This window comes from Podarcis raffonei, chromosome 15, assembly GCF_027172205.1.
Source record: "Podarcis raffonei isolate rPodRaf1 chromosome 15, rPodRaf1.pri, whole genome shotgun sequence".
Taxonomy (NCBI): Eukaryota; Metazoa; Chordata; class Lepidosauria; order Squamata; family Lacertidae; genus Podarcis; species Podarcis raffonei.
The window spans coordinates 21,213,455-21,231,996 of NC_070616.1; the positions used below are offsets into that span (position 1 = coordinate 21,213,455).

At 44.2% G+C, this 18,542-nt stretch overlaps 1 long non-coding RNA gene across 1 annotated transcript; it reads left to right on the plus strand.

The window, feature by feature from the left end:
- The first annotated feature begins 7,659 nt into the window (after positions 1-7,659).
- On the plus strand, positions 7,660-16,926 carry LOC128402837 (uncharacterized). Its single transcript, XR_008327784.1, has 3 exons — positions 7,660-7,960; positions 8,483-8,623; positions 13,832-16,926. It is a non-coding gene; the product is annotated as an uncharacterized LOC128402837 (long non-coding RNA).
- Positions 16,927-18,542: the final 1,616 nt, after the last annotated feature.

Genomic DNA, 18,542 nt, shown 5'->3' on the forward strand with positions numbered 1-18,542 from the left:
AGAGGCTGAAGTCCCTTTCTCTGCTTCCTCTTCCTCCAACTCCCATTCATCTACCCCATTGCTCCATCTGCTAATTGCTTGGAGACCCTTCTCAGAGACAAAGAGTTCCTGTTCCTGAAGATGCAAATCAAATCCCAATTCTCCTTGGGCAGGCAGGAGCAGATCTCTTGACGCTGCACATGAATATACATCTGCATGTTTGTTTGGCTGGGTTCTTTTTTGTTTGTTTGGCTGGGGAAACGCTGGAGGAGCTGGAAGTGCCTTGCCATTGCAACCTCTCCAGGAAGCTGAGAGGCACACACAGCTGCTCTTCTTCTCCTCCGTGCACAGTGCTACGCTGCCAATTAGCAAGGTTCTCCTCTCAAGCCAAACAATAGGAAGAGGCTGTTATGACGCCAAAGGAAAGCCTGCATAAGGGTGGGTTTAGCACCCACTTGAACCCATGGCACTCTGATTGCAGGAGGTGAAGCTGAGATGATGGAAGGAGGAGACGCAGCCTCTTTGAAGAAATTGCTTCCTTTTATCTGGAGATATGGATATGCCTTATAATTTGGAAGGGGATGTGTTCCAAATCAACGCAGATATATTTCAGCTGATATTTTACTCAGAGCCTAGTACCTAGAGGTCCTGGTAGAATTTCTCAGCAAGGCTAGGTTAGTCAAGTCACTTAAAATAATGTTGATGCAGTCCAGTGAGAAAAGAAATTCTGATAATTCTTTAGTGGGGAAACTGAACACAGTGTGTGATCTGAGGAGAAAGGAACAGAGAAGTTTTGTCTTACTTCAGGTCTTGCACATAGCAAGGAGACAAACAACGAAATATATAGAGGAAAACTCTACATAGCCAATCAGTGAGGCTCATGCCACTATGACTGGTTGTTAAGCAACACCTCCACACACAGCCCTTGGATAGCTGACTAGCATTGAGAACAAAATTAACCCCTTAAGTTACAGACTGAATGATCTCTGGTGTTGCACTTCCAACAGACTAAGCATTATCATTAGCAACTGGCAGTCCTGGTCCAAATCTACCCCTTAATGGGACAATGCTAACAATTAGTTAGCATCCAGGTTTCAACACAAGTTTCCCCCTTTTATTCCCATTGCCGAAACAGGGAAGGGAAATCAAACATGAGAGTATGTGTCTGAAGGAACATAGAGCTAAGCATGGCCAAACCTAGCCAATGCCCAGATGAGAGATTGTTTCAGAGCCACATGTATACAACCTTGGGTTCCATGATAGAAGAAAGGCAGGCTAAATACATAAGTAAGAATATAAATTAAAAAGAAAATACTTTTTTAAAAAATAATTGACCCCTATTCCCAATTACGGTAATCATGCTTGCCTTTCCAATCAAGTAAGCTTGTGTAAATTGATTGACTAAATCGCTTCTGCTATGTATTGTGCTAGCAGTGGCTCTATGGAGAACACGAGCTTTGTAGCGAAAAATCAAGGCAAAAAATTCATTGCTTTTGTCAGCAGCTCAATGCGGTGTTGAGTTCTGGCTTCACACCAATTTGGAGGAATAAGATTAGGTAGTGACACTTAACAGAGTCTGTCAAGGTCATCAGCCACAGTCAGAGCCTTTCTAGGAATGGGATTGGAGGCCTTGTGCTGTTACTGTGTTGCAGACCTACTTAGCAGTAGCTGCTTGGTGGCAGGCTCTGAAAGGAGAGAGAGAAACTTTTTTTATATTTATAAATGGGACTTGGTTCTGCTGAATTCATTTCAATAGGCCTGAGAAACAACAAAGTCTGATGGGCCAGAGGTTCTGGCTGGTTGGGAATGACAGTTGGGAGTTAACTGTCAGTTAGGAGAGACAGTTGGGGAAAGTCAGACAATGAAGGAATCCAGACAATGCTAAAGGGAAAGTTGATGACTAAGGCCTGAATATTAAGCTGGTTATCCCCAGTTTGTTAACAATACTTTGTTGGTGGAGATCAGAATAATGGAGCCAGTGGCTGACTTATTTTAAAAGGCTCTCTCCTCCTCTTATGATAATTACGGGGGGGCCCAGGTACAAATGGACCCCTTCACTGGTCTCTCTTAAGGAAGGAAATCCCTTCACCCAAAGGATCTCATGCTCCTTGGTTCTTGATGGAATGGCATAGGCAATGCACCAGGCAGGAACTGACATAGAGGGAATGCTGATCTCTGCCATATTTTCATAGATCATAGAATGATAGAGTTGGAAGGGACCTCAAGGTTCATCTAGTCCGACCCCTTGCAATGCAGGGATATGCAGCTGTCCCATAGGGGGATCAAACCTGCAATCCTAGTGTTATCAGCACCACACTCTAACCAACGGAGCTATCCAGGCCGACATTTTGCCTTCACCGCTCCCTACTGTGTTGTGATCATTGCCCTTCCCTGCCCTACATATAAACTTCCCCTTCCCATTAGCAGACTTTGTGACAAAGCACTAATTGTACGCTGCTCATCAGTCATGTTCCTTGATGCACATTTATAGAGGGCTTTCCATTTGCAGAGCAGCTTGTGTTGTATTTGTTTGTTGTATTCATACCCCACCTCTTAACCAAAAAGGTTAATGAGGCAGCTCACAGCATATAAAAACAAATCACTATAAAGCATTTGGAAGCGAGAGAGAAAACAAATAATAAGGAAAGCAATCAGTAACAGAAATCAAATAAACAGCAGCATCAAATCATATTAAAATCAGGGGGGAAATGGCGTGTTTATATTCTTTCTAAAGGTGAGCAAAGGAGGATCTGGATGAAGGGACAGGAGGCATTCTCTGTACAAGGTGCCATAATAAAAAAGACCCTGTTCTTCATTGTCACCCTTCTCTTTTCAGAAGCTGGGGCCATGCTCATCTTAATGGTCAAGCAGCCTTGTGTGAGTACAAGCAGGGGTGGGAGACCTCCATTTATTGCTGGGTTGCAACTTCCATCTTCCTTGACTATTGGCTGTGCTAACCAGAGCTGGTGGGAGCTATAGCCAAACATAATGCCAAGGTTGCAGGTTTGATCCCCATATGGGAGACCCGTGTAGAGAGCATTGCAACCAATCAATCAAGACTTTGGGCCCAGCTCTATCATTAAACAGAGTGAGGCAGATGCATCAGGCAGCAGAGGAGATGTGGGCTTTCCTGCCTCACAAACCAAACCAATTGGTCTGATTATGTATCTTGGCTTTGGTGGGTGAAGGAGGGAGGCACATGTTGCTTCCTCTCCAGCAGCAGGCAGGGCCTGCTAGATATGCAGCAGTTCTCACAACAATCCTGTAAGGCCAGTATACTTATTGCGAGGGAGGAGGGCTGTAGCTGGGATAATGGTGTCTTGCCTAAGGCAGCCTAGCGAGATGTTAATTACAGTGAGTTGTGAACCAACAACTTTCTAAATTGTACACCTATTCACTATGTTGGCTTCCATGCTGAAGAGGGCAGACTCTATCCATATACATCTCCACATGTAATTCTGAGCCTCTGGGTTCACATCCCATAGCAGGTGACTCAGGGTTCATTCACACTTCACTTGTCCCGCATCTAGAAAGCATGGGGCAGAGATGTTTCCCTTGTCCCATGCTTTCTAGGAACAGGTCCAAGTGGTTTTCCATTTGTGCTGCCACTCTCCCCGGAAAAGCACACTCTTTACCATTGAATTGTCAACCAGCAGAAAGCCCAATTGACCTTTACTCCAATTCAACAGTAAAAAGTGGGAAAGTGGCAGAACAAGTGGAAGCATGGGTGAATGTTCAGAGGCATGTAACTTTCAATCTGCTGGCACACCTTGCTGCCAGTCTGTAAAAAAAACCCTGAAACTGGAGGTGTCATGAGAAATGATGTCAACAAAAGTGGGTGCCCCTGTTCAATTCCTCATGAGTACGTTCAAGCCAGCAAGGGTCACCTTGACTCAGACATCAAATATCTGCTTCCACGTCCTCCACTACTACCAACCCCAAGAGCCAAACTATCTTGCGATATTGGGGGTAAAAAATGGAGGCAGGTAGTGGTTTCTTGCTTGAAAGAAAATAGCAGGTGTATCATATCCCTGGCAGAGCATTCTTTCTCACTGAGGATGTATCTGGGTAAGCGCAGCTTCCCTAGAAGGAAAATGATGCTGTTCCATTTCTACCAGGGAGAAAGCCCTTTGGCATCTATATGGTCTTCTCCCTGATGGAAATTAGTGCTTATAGAACCACATGGGAGTGCTGGGAGCTGTCGTCTGGGTCCCATTCCAGCAAGAAAGGATGCTCCAACTGTTACTGCCCATGCATCACATATGAGTAGCTTCAAGGCTCCTTTCCCCCACCAAAAGGAAGCATTCTGGGCCCTTGTAGTGGAGGGGGAGGAAAAATCAATTGGGCCTCTTGCAAGGTCTAAAGTCTCAAGCACTCAAGCAAAGTTTTGGGCTTTTGCTAGTGCTCAGGCCAATTTCTGGCAAACACTCGATCCATTTCAAGCAAAGGGATGCTTCTGTATCCTCCTTTGAAATGGGGGAAAGTTACTAGTTTTGCATATTGCATGAGATTAGCCAAACCCCACCTTCTGACTCAAAAGCCTGAATTTGAGTTCCAAGCAGAAAACTTTGTAAATGTTGCTGGATTTGAACAGCTTTTTTATCCAAGGGCATGCATAACACTTCCTTTACCAAAAAAATTTGTACCCTATGCAAAACAAATGCACACACAGAGAGACACACACATTAGATATACTCAGAAATGGGCTGTTAGTATGCAAGAGGCTCCCTGCTGCTGCGTAATCTGTTATCACTCACTCTCAGTGCACTTTATTCAAAGTGTGCACCCAACCTTAGCTTTGCAAAAAAATATGCAAAGGTCAAAATAACAAATTGCTTAGAGATTATAAAAATCCCATTTCCCATTCGCTGGAATCTATTCCCAGGAAGCTTCTAGTAATTTGTTGTTTTCACCTTTCTATATATTTTCATTCTCTGCTTTGCTGAGAAAACGTGCTTTATGAGGATCCTTTCATTTCCTCCTGTTGCAAAAGTAAGGATTTTTTTTTAAAAAAATGATGATGTTGATGATGACAGGGGAAACCCATGTAAAACTTTTGGGTTCCAATCCACTTAAAATTAGTCAAGACTAACCCTTTGAAAGGGACGCGGGTGGCACTGTGGGTTAAACCACAGAGCCTAGGACTTCCCGATCAGAAGGTCGGCGGTTCGAATCCCCACTACGGGGTGAGGTCCCATTGCTCAGTCCCTGCTCCTGCCAACCTAGCAGTTCGAAAGCACATCAAAGTGCAAGTAGATAAATAGGTACCGCTCCGGTGAGAAGGTAAACAGTGTTTCCATGTGCTGCTCTGGTTCGCCAGAAGCGGCTTAGTCATGCTGGCCACATGACCTGGAAGCTGTACGCCAGCTCCCTTGGCCAATAAAGCGAGATGAGCGCCACAACCCCAGAGTCGGCCACGACTGGACCTAATGGTCAGGGGTCCCTTTACCTTTAACCCTTTGAAAAGAATAGAACAAGCTGATCATGACTAATGCCATTGTTTCCAAATGGGACAATGTCAAATTGGACATGACACCAGACATAAGAGAATCTCCCAAGCACAGGAGGTGGGTTAAAGAAGCCACACACACACACCCCAGAGCAGCTAGCTCCACCTCTGCACCTGGCTAGTGTTTCCAGGCTGCTTCAAAGGGTCTTCCAGGACCTTTTAAGCCCACCCCAGGCTAACTCTCAGCTACCTTTCTTTCCACCTCCCTGGCCACCAAAGCAAATAGCATCTTGCCTCACCATGTCATCTATCTTGTTTCAGATAAACTCATGTGTTACCTGACAATTAAGAAGCAAAGAAAATGGATATGAACACCCGTAAGGGACAATGGATGCAACTTGCCACCTTCCTATAGCAGGAGTTGGTTGGGATACAACAGAGCTGTAATTGAGATTCTGATAAGGGAAGGGTACCATTTAGTAAAGTGTTCCCTCAAACAGTGTGAATGATCTGACAAGGGGGAGGAATGCCAGAGTGGAATTAATCGCTACCTGAAAACAATTTCACACTAGACTAAACAGGGGAAAGATTTTTTTAAAAAAACTCAGATGCCTTGTATGGACTGTTTGTAACAGCTTTGGTAATAAAACAAACAAAAAATACACAATTAACATGAACTGTGACCAAGAGGCTCTCAATAAGTAAAGACAACATTCCAAAGGCAGAAAGTGTAAGGAGCAGGCCTTTTCTCGTGATAAATGTTTACTGTAAATGCTGTGGTTGCTCCATAATTTCTCCTCAGTTTCTTTCCTCCGGTGAGTTCAAGATGACCCTACCTGCCCATGGACTGTCTCGCCAGAGTGGTGCATGCTCTAGTTATTTCCTGCTTGGACTACTGCAATGCGCTCTACATGGGGCTACCTTTGAAGGTGACTTGGAAACTGCAATTAATCCAGAATGCGGCAGCCCGACTGGTGACTGGGAGTGGCCACCAAGACCATATAACACCGGTCCTGAGAAATCTGCATTCACTCCCAGTACGTTTCCGAGCACAATTCAAAGTGTTGGTGCTGACCTTTAAAGCCCTAAATAGCCTCAGTCCTGTATACCTGAAGGTACGTCTCTATCCCCATCGTTCAACCTGGACACTGAGGTCCAGCACCAAGGGCCTTCTGGCAGTTCCCTCACTGCGAGAAGTGAGGTTACAGGGAACCAGGCAGAGGGCCTTCTCGGTAGTGACGCCTGCCCTGTGGAACACCCACCCATCTGATGTCAAGGCAATAAGCAACTATCTTACTTTTAAAAGACATCTGGAGGCAGCCCTGTTTTAATGCTGTATTGTGTTTTTAATATTCAGTTGGGAGCTGCCCAGAGTGGCTGGGGAAACCCAGCTAGATGGGCAGGGTATAAATTTATTATTATTATTATTATTATTATTATTATTATTATTATTATTATTAATTTAATTATCTGTGGTTCTCCCCCTCCTCATTTTATCCCCTCAACAACCCAGTGAGGTATGTTAGGCTAAAAGAGACAGTGACCAATGTCACCCAGTGTGCTCCTTGATCGAATGGGGATTTGGTCTCTCAGGTTCTCATCCAACACCCTAACCACCAACGTGCCACGATACTTTGCATTTTACAGACATCAATGACTCAGGTGGAATGCTGATTGACAGATGACATCCCATGTATTATTTGACAGTGACCTGCTTCTGATATTTCATATTTGACGCCTGCCAAAATCATCAAGAGGTGGAGAAATGTCATTGGAGGAATCATTCCAGCTGACCTTCCACCCTCTGCCTTTGGAAGCCTTACAACACTTGTGAGGAACCTTTGACCCTTCAGATGTTGCTGGATTAGAATGCCTGCCATTCCTCGCCATTGGACATGCTTGCTGGGACTGATGGGAGTTATAGGTCAGTAACAGCCTGGAGGGCGGAATGTTCCCAGCGCCTGTCTTCCAGGAAATTGTTGCAGGAGAGGGACTGTGAGCAATGTCATGGGATGAACGTCTACCTGAAGGGTAATGTCAAAGGGGCAGCAGCCCTTTGGGAAACCAGGGGCTATATATCTGATCACACTAGCTTGATTCTTGGCTGATTTGTAGCAGACAAAGCAGCAGGGACAGTAACATCTAGGACCAAGATGAAACTGTGCAAGCTCTCTTGCTATTTTTGCAGCTTCCAGGAGGTCTAATGCTGCCACATATTATCGTATGTTTCAAATTTTGTTACATTTGTCGTATGCTGCTATTTTACTGTTGCTGTTACTATGAAATTATTCTTGCAGGTGTTTATTTTGTGGTGCATTCTTTTCCTCACTATTGTAAGCCACCTTGAACATAATCTTTTGGATGGAAAATGCAGCATTCAAATAAAGCAGCAGTGATGATGGTGAGACACCGACAGATTCGAAGATGTCAATTTATGAAGTGCAATTTCAGAGTCACCTGGAAAATCCTATTTTTGGCTTTGAAATTCAACATTCACCAGCTAAATGGCAAAGCTGAAAATCCCGGCACATAGTAAATATTTTCAAATATTAGTTTCAGCTGTTCACATAGATAGCAGGGAATACAAGAAGATGGGGGTTGTAATCTGCTAAATCCTACTGAGAGTAGATCCACTGAAGTTAATGAATTTAAATTAGCCATGTCTATTAGCCTCAGTGGATCTGCTTGGCATAAAACTTAGTTGAATACCACCAGCTGTTGTTATGTTATGATGTTATGTTATGTTATGTTATGTTATGTTATGTTATGTTATGTTATGTTATGTTATGTTATGTTATGTTATGTTATGTTATGTTTGTTGTTTGTTTTATGTTATTTCTAGTGATGTGAAACAAACCCTCTGTTTGTAAGAATTTGAAAAAGAGGGGGAAATTAACCATAATGATAGGAGGGGGGAAGGACAAGAAGGACAGTAACAGTTGTGATCAGATCAGTGAGTCATGAAAAGAGAAAAGCTCCAACTTTAAGAAACAAAGCGTATGCACAAGCATTTTTTAAAAAGCCAATAACAGCCCCCCCCTTTTTTTTTTGCAGGATCGATCAGCTGCACTTCAGTAGTCACAGCTTGCTTCTTCCTTTGGAACAATGCCTGCCATTAAAGGATGCACAAAGTCAGGTGAAGGAGGCAAAGAACTTCTTAAGTGAAAAAGACACCTTGCTTCAGGTTCAGAAAAGGTGAACTGCTCTCCTGGTGTGTGTTTTAAAATGTATTTTTAAAGCCTAGACACTTTCTGATTTTTTAAAAAAATATTGAAAACACTTCATACAGTGTGATCTGCACACCTATTGGACACTGGCTCCTCCTGTGTTCTTTTGTTCTTAAGTTTTAAAAATGTGAAGAAAGAGAAATGAAACTTCCTCCATTCCTGAGGTCCAACAAGGCCCAAAATGGAAAGCAACTTTTATTATTTAGTATACCACCCTATCTATATCAATAGATATAGATATATCGCATTGATGGATTCTTCCTTATTTCTTGCACAACGTCTGCCCAGAAGGCTCCCCTCCCCCTCTTTCCCTTTACTTTGACTTGTCCTTTTATTCACAAATATATATAAATAAGCAGAGGGCAAGTTTTTCTTTTTGGTCTTTCACCAAAATATAACAACGCCATGCTCACCTTCCCACCAGGAAAACTGGGGAAGGGCAGAGATGGGAAGGAGGGGAGAAGGAGAGAGTCAATGAATCAAACTTCCAATAACTGTATGGAGTAGCTACAATTTATGCATACAAGATAGAGGGATCTGGGAGGGAGAGAGGGAAATAACCTGGCTGTGAGTAATGATGAGGCCGAGGGTATCTCTTGCAAATAAATTCTGTTGCCGTTGTGTGTTCAGCGCCTGGGCAGTGCATGGGAGGGGGTGGTATTCCGTGCCAAATGTGTGTATATAAAACGCTTCCCATCTTTCAATTAGATTCCTGATGGGATCTGACCAGCCTTAAGTTTTGCCTCCTGGCAGAACGGACACATCGGCTTCATTCATCCTGCCCTGTGAATAACGCAGCCTCCAACGAGGCTGTAAATCATTTTAATGGGATCCTCAGATTCAGATATTAGGAGCTTCTAATTTATCGCTGCTTTAGGATGAAAGGGTGGAGGAATCATTACTGAGCACCTCGGATGGGCGACGTGCAGCCCTTTTAATGTAACATTGGGAGTCTTTGATAAATCATCTGCTACATAGTATATTTTAAGCCTGCCACCCTCCTCCCTCTCTCCCTCCGATACTTCCCCATCCTTTGGCCTCTCTACTACCCACTAAAGGGTGACTTCTTGATTTCAAATCATACTTCCATGTAACTGCTTTGAGGGTTTTGTTTTTAACAGTTGAGTGCTATATAAATTGGGGAAAGGGGAAGCAAATAATTTGTGACTTTTTCCTAACTTGGTCATTGCCACTGCTGCTTTGATGGTTCAAGAGGGTGTTTAAGAACATAAGAAGAGCCTGGCTGCTGGATCTGGCCATTGGTCCATCTAGTCCAGCATACTGTTCCCACAGTAGCTCCCCAGATGTCAGAAACCCGCAAGCAGGACCTGAACACAAGACCACCCTCCCTTCATGCAGTTTCCAGCAACTGGGATTCAGAAGCATATAGCCTCTGACTGTGATGGCAAAGCATAGCCTCTGACTGTGATGGCAAAGCATAGCCTCTGACTGTGATGGCAAAGCATAGCCACCATAGAATTGTAGAGTTGGAATGAACCATGAGAGTCACCTAGTCCAACCCCCTGTAATACAGGAATCCTTTGTCCAATGTGGGGTTCATACTCACAACTCTGAAATTAAGAGTCTTATGCCTAATAGTCATCAATAGCTTTCTCCTCCATAAATTTGTCTGATCCTCTTTTAAAGCTGTCTGTCGGTGGCCATCAGTGCCTTCTGTGGGAGACAGTTCCACAGTTTTTCATAGGATGCTTACTGAAGCTTTTGGAAGAACTGGAGGAGGAGATGCATATTTCTTGCTATGCATAACACCCAAGTCAGATATGGATCTGATCTGTGATGTTTGATTCTGCAATGGCCCGTTCATACATGGAAGACGTTGCTTGATGCTGGAGTCGTGCAGTGATTAATGTACTTGTTTGAACCAACACAAATCAGACCAGTGGGCCATTGAGCCCAGTGTGGTGCCATCTGACTAGCAGCAACTCTCTAGGGCATGTGAGGGGAACCAGATGTTCTCAGGTTACAGCTCCCATCATCCCTGACCATCAGCCATGCTAGCTGCAGCTGATGAGAAATAATGGCCAACTACACCAGGAGGACCATAGGTTTGACATCCCTGCTCTGAACTGTGAACTGTCTAGCTCAGGAAATGTCCTGTGTGTGATCCTTCTCCTCCGTTGTTGGACAAATGTCACCCACGGTACAGGGGAGTAACTAGCACCCGGAGCAGTGGGGGTGGGACGATCTGCCCATGGGGGCACCACAGCGATACACGCATGGGGGTGCTGTGACAATCCACCCAGGGGGGCACCACGGTGAGCTGCCCATGGAGTCCGCCTGGCGGACGCAAGCCCCACGCTGCCATTTCAGGTAGGGTGGGACCCTGAGCCACCGCGTCACTCCCAGGAGAGACGTGTGGCTCAGGTGCTCTGCCGGCCAAGCCCCACAGTAAGTGCAGTCCCCCGCGGTGTGTCATTTTGTCACCCCCTCAGGGATGACACCTGGGGTGGGCCACCCCCCTTCCTACGCCCCTGCCACAGTGTGATAAATGCTTGCATCCTGATGCCATTCTTTTTGCTTTAAAACATTTGCCCATAGTGTAATTGTTTAATTTGGATTGTGGCTCTCTGGCATTCATCTGCTACTGTTTTGGTGATTGATGAACCATCTTTTAAGTTCAATCTGCTGCCTATGATGAGTCAGAGAGAGAAAGATAATATAACAAATGGCTGTTTACCTCAACAGCTTTAGAAATCTCAGAACTCAGAGCTCCTAGTCCTTCCACTGCTAGTAAGAGGGAACTCCTCACTTCTCCCTTGTCACCTCATTCTCACCTCTCTGCTAGTTTCTGTTTATGCTTAATTTTAATTAATTAATTTACTGCAGTTATATTCCACCTTTTCCTGCAAGGAGCTTAAGGTGGTACATGCTTCTCCTCATCCTCATTTAATCCCTGCAGCAATCCTGTGAGATAGGTTAGGATTAGAGGCAGTTACTGGCCCAAGGTCACCCAGTGAGCTTTATGACACTCTTTGCACTACCCCACATGGGCTCTCAGTGAAGTGGTCCATGGTTCAAGTTAGTCATTTGTATCAACGTTTTTGTTATTATTTTTTCAGTCCTTGGCCATGACCAACCCCATGCAGTTCACAGGCAGGGTTGCTCACAACTGAAGTGTAAGTCCATTGTGTAAGTCCCCCTTGGACCATTACATACACATGCCACCTTACCTTCAAGTGCTTCCACCCTGCTTCCCAAATGTCATTCAAGTTTAGTTATAGACAGGGCTTTTCTTCAGCCAGAACTTGCCAGAACTCAGTTCTGGCTCCTCTCACATGGGCGCCATTGCCATTATAACAAGGGAGGAATTCATGGTGAGTCCCAGCACCTCTTTTTCTAAGAAAATAGCACTGGTCATGGAGAAAATGATTGCATTGTGGTAAACAGTTTCAAGGGTCTTAGGGTGGTTGTGGAGAACCAATTAAATATGAATAAAGGCAATTTGTTCCCAGAAAACCATCTCTCTCTTTCCATGCCCCCTTGCCCATCACACTGGGATGCCTGGAAGGAGATTAGCACACCCTCAAACTTTTGTCCTAGATATTGAGAGAATGCTACCCACTTACAGTGCAAATGGTACAGCATGTAACATCCCCATCCATCTACTCTGCTCGCCACTGGTTATCAAGGCCCAGAGCACTCAAAGAAAACATATAATCTTCACAGGCTTGGGAATACAATACATGTATTTTATTGGTCTAACCTTGTTGTTGAGAGAGTTCTGTCCATTTAGCTATGAATAATTCAGCCTGAAACAGGGTTTATTGAAGGGTGCTGTCCAAAATGCACTAGTTAAGGCTTTGGCAGTGTTTTCCATTATAAATTCCCTCTATAGAGCAGGTTTTATCGCTCCATTACTAAATGGAATGGGGGGGAAAGAATCTCCCTGGGTCAGAATACAGTACACAAAGGCCCTGCAGCTAAGCAAAGCATCTCTGGGTCTTCTGATTTTATGTTGTATCATAAACACCAGTCCATCTATATTTTTTACAACTTAGCCCCATCCATGCTTACTCTGAAGTAGGGATGAGGAAATAGGCATTTTTGTTTTCTCTCACTTTCTCATTTTTCCCAATCTTCAGTGCAGCTCTCCACGTTTCCACATCAGTGTGTGTTGCTTTTCAAAGTCTTTATGAAAATTCACCAGTGTTCTAGTGCAAATTTCTCCTAATGTACACATTTTTGTATTCAGCTTTGCCTAATATGCCGTTTTTTGCAAAGCAATTTCCCCATGTACAATAGATTTTTGTTAGTAATTTTCATTGATAGATGCATTCATGTGCACACTTTATTCTCAGATATTCACTTTTGCACGCATTTGTTTGCTTGAGAACTGCATTACAAAATTCCGAAATGCATGAATTTCAAAAGATGGCTGTTAGCATCTTGTTTCCAAAAGTGTGAATCAGGTAAGTCTGCCTTTAAGTGTGAAGTGTATCACATTTCTCCTCCATGCCTGCTCTGAGTAAGAGTTACCATAAGAGCAATCTAATCTCCCCTGTTGCACAGGATAATGGTCTGTGTGTGGACTGAACAGAGGTTCTCTTCCACTTAGTTCTTTTGGATGAACCAGCCTCCTGCCAACTGCTGCCAATGGGATTATGCAATGGAAGGGGCAGGTTTGAAACAGCTCAGGATCCCAGGGAGTTTGAGCCAGTCTCACAGCCATTAATGTCCAAGACTGGATCTGATACAAACCTGATGGTTTAACCAGAGTCAAGTTAGTGCAAGGATTGCTTCTTATTGCTGCCCCCCATCGCACTCAAGTTTCCACCATTGACAAGAACAGCAGGGCAATGCATGCGGTAGTAGCACAGAGTCTGAATTGTGTCCTATGTTCAGATTTGCTCACATCCTCCCCCCCTCCATTGCTTCTTTCTGAGATCTTAAAGAATGATAGAACTGTAGAATCAGAAGACACCCAAAGGGTCCAACACTCTGCAGTGCAGGAATCACAGCTATTATCATAGCTGTTATTAACATTGTCATGACTGGGGTTGAGCTCCTTTTTGCTGACTTTCGCCACTAGTACTAATACATTGTAGGACGTGGGAAGGAGGAGAAGGGTAAGAGAGGGTTGGGAGCTGGAGCATCACCTCAGACTGGGTTTGCTGCTGCTCCCCACTCCTCATTTTATGCCTCTTTCTCCAAGCAGGCTCTCTGGGAAAACAGACTGCTGGCTGCCTTCATGTTATCTCCCCACAACAAAAACCTCTTCCTGCTTCTGGTGAAGGACTTCCTCCTCCCTCTTCCCACCTACACCTGTGCAGAATAAACCTTATTGTGATGACAGTCTTGCACAAATATAGATATAGGAAGATATATATCCCCCTGTGCGTCCCATCTCAATCAACTGTTGTACTGTCAGACTTCTGTATCTCTTGATGTTGACTTTCCTTGAACAACAAATTACGGCCTCTTCACCTTATGTCCTTACAGCTTCCTATAATGAATTCTTACAGCATTACGTTGACATAGATTCTTTGCACTGCCTAGCCCCAATTCCTTTGAGTTCTCTTCCAGAAATTGTGCTCTGATTCACTAAATCTTTAGTGTAATCATCCTGCCGATGCTCTCAAATAGCAGCACCAAACTGAAATCCCTGATTGCCTTGCATTTCATCTTTATTTACCCCATGAGCAATGCACAAAACACACTTCCTAATCCTCTCCTTTTATCCCCTATGTGCCTTTCTATGATACCACACACAGCAAAATCTGCAAGGTAATGTCACTTGTTGATGTGGTTTTAAATCAGGCTGTGGGGGCAGAGGGGACACACAAGTGGAAAAGATGCTAATAGGCCGTGGGCAGGGCAATGGATCCTGGACATGATGCTTCCAAGTAGCCTATCAAGGATCCAGTAAGAGGTATCTGGCCTTTCCAGCTTCTCTGTCCACACTATACTAAGGCAGAACTAAAAAAATTCCATATATTTTCTGAATGTTATTCTTTTTTTGGCTGCTGCTCATCCTTATTTTAACAACCACCACCACTTATTCCGAACTTCTTGCAGAGATGTTCCCATATTCATCTTAAATAGCTTTCAGATGCCCTCATTAGTCTTCATGGATGCAACATAATGTAGCCAAATCTGACTGGCTACATACCATTGTGACATTATTTCACTCATTGCATAGTCCCTGATAGGAATTAGTCACCCTTGTAATTCATCCATGGAGGAGGGAATTTCCACCCCACCAAAATTGCTGTGTATCTTTGGCACAGAAATTCAGACTGGTGAATATTCAGCACAGCTCAAGCTGAGACTCTTTCATCAGAGTCTCCGTTTTTCATTAATTGTGCAGCAGTAACAATCATGTAAGCAACTGATTTTTGCTTAAATCGTTGCACATACTGTGGACCTCGTAAACAAGGATATGTTTATATACTATGTCCTCCAAGGAGCTCAAGGTAGTGCACATGATTCTCCCCTTCCATTTTTACCCCACAACAACCCTGTGTGGTAGGGTTAAGCTGAGAGGCAGTGATTGGCCCAAGGTCACCCAGTGAGCTTCATGACTGAGTGGGGATTCAAAGTCTGGTCTCCCAGGTCCAGCACTTGAAGCACTAGACCACACTGGCTAAATATATGTTCTACTGACTCTATAATCTGTTAGTGTAATTCTGCAAAAATTGTTGAGGGAAAGGATTAGCATGCACAAAGGGTTTCAAAATAAAACTAGGGTGTACTATACTTTACTGCTTTTAACCGAGCAAATGAGAATCTATAAGGGTAAAGCAAATGACGCAGCTTTCAATTTTCCTGGAACAGAGGCTGAGCGTGGATTGCGTGGGCTGGGCTGAAATGTGCTTGCATATATGCAATAGGTCATGCCACCAGCTCCGATTGCCGTCAGCTTCCACCCCACCATCCTTGTCACCAATGCGAAGCTTGCTTCGATGGTGAATGGTGCTAAAATAGCATCGGCGCTGTTTGTGCCTGTCCCCAAATGTGTCTGAGGCATCATTGTCGGGGAGATGTCATTATCTTGTCAGATCTGCCTTCTTCCCGAGGTGTTAACATCGCTCTGGAAGGCTAAAATTACAGGGTGCAGCACCAGTCAGAAGCCCGTACAAAAGATGCAAATGACTTCGTCTTGCATCCAAAGGGATTGGCAAGCAAGTTGCTTCTTGTTTTCCCCGGGTGGGGGTAGAGAGTTGAAAAAAGGAGAATTGAAACTATATTACTATTGCTAATCCAAAAGTAAGATGCTATAATGATTGGGGTGGAGTAGAGTTTCAAGCCACAGCATTACCTTACATGTAATAACCTAAAATATAGACAAGGAAGGAAGGAAGGAAGGAAGGAAGGAAGGAAGGAAGGAAGGAAGGAAGGAAGGATGGATTCTGGATAGTTAAAGGAAGAGTTATGGTAGGATCTTGTGGATCTGACAGAACTAGAGTAGAACCTGGCATGCATTGGATCAGGCCTGGCAAAGCCAATCTGGTACAATAAGGCAGGAAAGTATTTGAGAAGTCTGCAGATCTGCATCACTAGTTGTTCCAGAACTCAGCTGTCCTGACTGAGTTAGTAAAATGATGCTGTCTGGTTGGCAAATCTGCACCCCCCCCCCTATAAAAGCCACAGGTGTTCTCCAACTGCTAGCTAGCTGTTGAGGAGGAGGGGTAGGGAAACTATATCAGTGAATTTGGCTGGCTGCCTCTCTTTAACACTGTGTTGATAAAGATTTAATTGGCAATTCTTGTCTGTAATGTAAGATAATTGCAGATATTCCCAGGAATTGTTTATAGGGTGGAAGGAAACAGATGCATCTGAGATGTATTGGAAGAGTTTAATTAAAGACTTTATAAAAGTGCAACAGATGGCATCCTTGTTAGCTGAGGGGGCAGGTGGCAGAGGCCTTTGGTGGCATCTCAGAGTCTTGAAGGAGGGTGTTCTCTTCCCTGCTGAGCTCATGTGTTCCTTTCAGAAGTCTCTGTTCAGTTGGCACGTGTGTATTTTGTACTCTCCAGAATTTTTCACAGATGAAAATGGGCAGACTTTTGTGTCATTGCAATCAGCCCATTTTCACATCAAGCAGCCCAGTTCCAACCTTTTCTTTATTCTTATTACTGAAGGATCTTATCTCCATGATGTAATTGCAAAAGCTGCTTCTGGACAGGGTTTTAGTGAACTTGAACATAGCATATCTTCCAGCATTGTGGAGATCAAAACAGGGAAACTTCTGTGCATGGCCTAACTGCCATATCTGAGCTAATCAGAGCTGAGGAAGGTACCAGATCAAACATGAAGATACCAGATCAAACCTGTCCAATGGGCAACCTATGTGGCCAGAGCCAGGCCAGAGCCCCAGAATTCTTTCAGCTGAGAAGATTATCCAAGCTGCTGATCTTCTAGTTTACTGTATGGGGTCACTATGCAGAAGTTCCCCATTCTAGCCCAGGCACTTGCTGATGCTAAGCGTAGAGTCCGCCGGAGTCTGACAGTGCTAAATCATGACCTGCTAGCCTGTCCTCATCCATTCTACTTTCTGCTCTCTGATCCTGATGATTTTTTGGTTGTGACTTGCTCATTGGTTCTGGCTACTGGCCTGTCCCGTGAGCTGCCTCATCTTAGGTTACTTCCTGTGGCCCAGCCTCATACCCTCCAGCCAAAGAGTTTGTTGCTGTTATACCAGGTTCCCTCATTGCGAGAAGCAAAGCTACAGGGAACCAGGCAGAGGGCCTTCTCGGTAGTGGCGCCCGCCCTGTGGAATGCCCTTCCAGCAGATGTCAAAGAGATAAACAACTACCTGACATTCAGAAGACATCTTAAGGCAGCCCTGTTCAGGGAAGTTTTTAACGTGTGATATTTTGCTGTATTTTTGGTTTTTATGGAAGCCGCCCAGAGTGGCTGGGGAGGCCCAGCCAGATGGGCGGGGTATAAATAATAAATTATTATTATTATTATTATTATATTATAATATTGACTAGTTGTGTGCCCTTGCAATAGAGGCTGATCCATTAGGGTGATGTGTTCCACAAAGCTCAGTCAACTCTCAGTCAACTCTCACCTGCCTGCCTCCTTACAATGTCAGGGAACAGTTCAGCCTGTCACTGGCTCTGTTGGTCGCCTGGCTTTCCACCTTACCAGTGTTAATGACCTCCAGCCACCTATCTGCCCAAACTTTATATTCCATATCAATGATTCCCAAACTAGGCAGTATTGGCCTCTGGGGGGACACTACCTTGGGGGGTGCCGGGAGGCAGAGGAGCCCTGGAGGTGTCAATGACTTCCAGACTTTGAAAGCTGGTATCACTGGATAAAGTTTATCAATTTTATTGAACTAATTAAACTAAATAGTTTTAATTTGAGTAAATATGCAATTAATCATTACTGTTTTAAATTTTATTGTGTTCTTATCTTCTTTTGTGTGTGGTGCAAACTCCTATTTGGAATAATGCTTTTTATAGGGTAGGGGGCTCTGGGGGTGAATATATGGAACCAAGGGAGCAGTGGTCCACAAAAGTTTGGGAATCGCTATTCTGTATGCTACTTTAATATACAGGAGTGCAGTCCACCCATGCCTCTGGCCATCCTACCTAGCTCTCTGCCTCCAGTGCAATTCCAGCAAGCTGGATGTGCCAGGGGGAGCTCACAGGAAGGACATGATGGATGTGCCCACCCTGCCTTAGTCAGATATACACTGCTTCTGAACATGGAGCTTTAATTGTTGCAGTTGTGGAAAATGAGCATTATTCAATAAAGCTTTGCTCAGAGTAGGCCAATTGAAATTGATCAACATGGTTACATCAGGCCCATTTATTTCAATAGGTTTACTCTGAGTAAAACTGAGTTGACTACTACCTAATAACCTTTAGCAGGCCTGAATTCTGTGGCTTTGCCTAATTCAGCAGCTGATC